We start from the raw sequence: 2,718 nt of genomic DNA, 5'->3' as shown, positions 1-2,718 counted from the left end.
TATTACTCTTTGAAACTTTAGATATATTTTTGGAGTTCATAATTTCATGCTTGAGTTATCCTTTATATTTGGCTAATTCCATTTTTGGCCAACTCTATTTATGGATCCCACTCCATATTTTGCTAGTTAACTCCATTTTTGGGTCTCTTAACTGAAACTAAGGGGGAGATTTTTTTTGAATGTGTATCTATAATTAACCCAAACCTAGTGCACATTACTCCTCTCTCTTATAGAGTTTTATAAATATGTACCCATGGTATTCAATATGATACAATAAATTCAAGTTAGTCTCTTCAACAAGCAAGTTGAGTTGCTTTGGTCTCAATATTGCTATCTCAATTTCTTTTGTTTCTTTTTTGTCTTAAGTTTGTAATTGCTAGTGTTGTTTCTTCTTCATAACTAGATTCTTTGTGGTTGTGATCTCAAAAATATTACATGGCTTCATTACATAGGAGGAGCTTGTTAGGAGAAGCATATTTATTTCTTCACAAGGGACATAGGATTTAATAACACATAAAGAATGGATAATTCCATATCAATGATCCTCGTTCTAATTATTTTGAATAGAAGATAATTATTGAACTTTCACTCAAAATAAAAGGACTCTATAGGATTACTATGAGAACCCAACTTGAGCCTAACTCAATAGTTGAGCATGCAAAGTATTTTAATAGGATGGATGAAATAATTTACCATGGAGACTAATGTTAATGGTAGCCTTCTATTTCTTGATGTTCTTGTCTCTAAGAAAGTTGATGGTTCTTTCTCTCACCAACTTTTTTGAAAGAAAACCCACACTGAGAAATATTTTTATGTTGAATCTCATCACTATCCAACCCAAAATCTTGGATATCTCAACACATTAGCTACTTTTCATTTTCAATTTTCTGATGAGAGTCACCTGGATGATTAGAAAACCCATCTTCTTAATGTTTTTCAAAATAATGGCTATAAAATATTCCAAGGTATCAAGGATTTTTTAAATGTGAGTGAGGGTCTTAAAATAAATAAGGAAACTAAAAGTGTGATTTCCAATGTTCAACTTCCCTTATCCAAGGAACTCTTGACAAGATTGCTTGGATTCTTAGGAAGCACAATCTTTCTTCCACCTTTAGACCCATGGACACTATTTTTAGCTCCCTAAGATCAGTCAAGGACCTCGTGGAACCTAAGAACATGAAAGGCGTTTATTTGATCCCATGTTCTAGTGGGACCCCCTACATTGGAGAAATTGGTTGCTCTATTAATCAAAGGATTCAAGAGCACACGGTTGACTTAAAACATTTTAGGAATCACTCCTAGACTTCAACAGAACATGCTGAGAAGGCAAAGCACCACATCTATAAAGAGGATTTCAAGGTCATTGCCAAGATTGGTCATTTCCATCACCTTAAGTTTGGGGAGGCCATTGAAACTGAAAAAAAAGTCTAAGACACTTAATAGGGATGACAAATGGAAGATTAACAATTGTTGGATCCCATCCCTTTATTCCTAGGTCTTGTCCTTTATTTTTCTTTCTTTCTTTGGTAATTCCTTTTATTTGTTCATTTCCTTTTGAATATTCATATAGTTAATTATTTTCCTTTCACATATTTGATTGTATAAGGTAAATTTACCTTCTAATCCTTTTCAGATTAGTTTCCTTTTGTGATAATTGAATTTTTCATCTAGCTCTTATTTTCTATTTTCATTAATTTATTTCCTTTTCCTTTTGATTTTTAAGATTTATGAGATTTTCCAATTTCTTATTTTCAAAAAGTATATTATTTCTTTTTTCCAAATTATGTTGCGTTGACTCATTTAGTCCATTTTGTATTTTATATACTTTAATATTTATGTATTCGGGTTAATTTATATTTCTTTAGTTTTTTATTTTTGACTTTCAAAAATATTTTTTCAATTTTTATGTTTATTTTTTTATTATATACAAGAAAATTTATATTTTCATGTATATTTTCTTAGTCTCTCTAACTTTTATGTTTATTTTTTATTATATATGGAAAATTTATATTTTCAGGTCTATTTTCTTATTCTCTCTTTAAATAAATTAGTATTATTTCCATTGAATTTTAGTTGTGATCATTTTATTATGTATTAATATTTTAAATTTTTTATTTTTTTTTTAATTCTATTCTAGTTCATTTATGTATCTTAATTTTATAAATTTATTCTTATATTTTCATTAGTATTTCTCTATTAAAATATAATTTGTTTTATATCTTTCTTAAAAAAATATTTCCATTCATATTAGTATAACAATTTTGTCTAATATATTAGTTTATGTTTAGGTTTTTTTGGGTAGTTTTTTATATTTTCAATTTTTGTTATTTTTATTTATTGTTATTCTAGTTATTTTCTTGTTTTATGGATTTTTTTAGTTTTATTTGAATTTTAATGATTATCTAACATTTTATATGAATTTAATATTATTTATTTTCAAGTTTTTCTAGCACAATTGGTTGAGGATGGGCCTCATTAGCAAGGCGACCCAAGATCAATCCTCATGGAGGTTATTGTGCCTATGCTAGGGGGAGGAGACACGCTAAAATCCATTTAGCTTAGGATTGGTGTGGCCCATGACGGTTGCGATCCCCGGGTGACTTTGATGGCTTAGATCCCCTTGGGTCACAGTTTCTCAATCCACAGGTCAAGCCTAGAGGAACATAAACAACTTGACAAACAGACAAAAAATATTATTTATTTTTAGTTTTTGGGATC

The sequence above is a fragment of the Pinus tabuliformis genome, chromosome 8, assembly GCF_031772625.1.
Source record: "Pinus tabuliformis cultivar Carrire ecotype Pingquan chromosome 8, CPIR1, whole genome shotgun sequence".
Lineage (NCBI taxonomy): Eukaryota > Viridiplantae > Streptophyta > Pinopsida > Pinales > Pinaceae > Pinus > Pinus tabuliformis.
The sequence above is the reverse complement of the archived record's forward strand: the minus strand, read 5'-3'. Positions refer to the sequence as shown.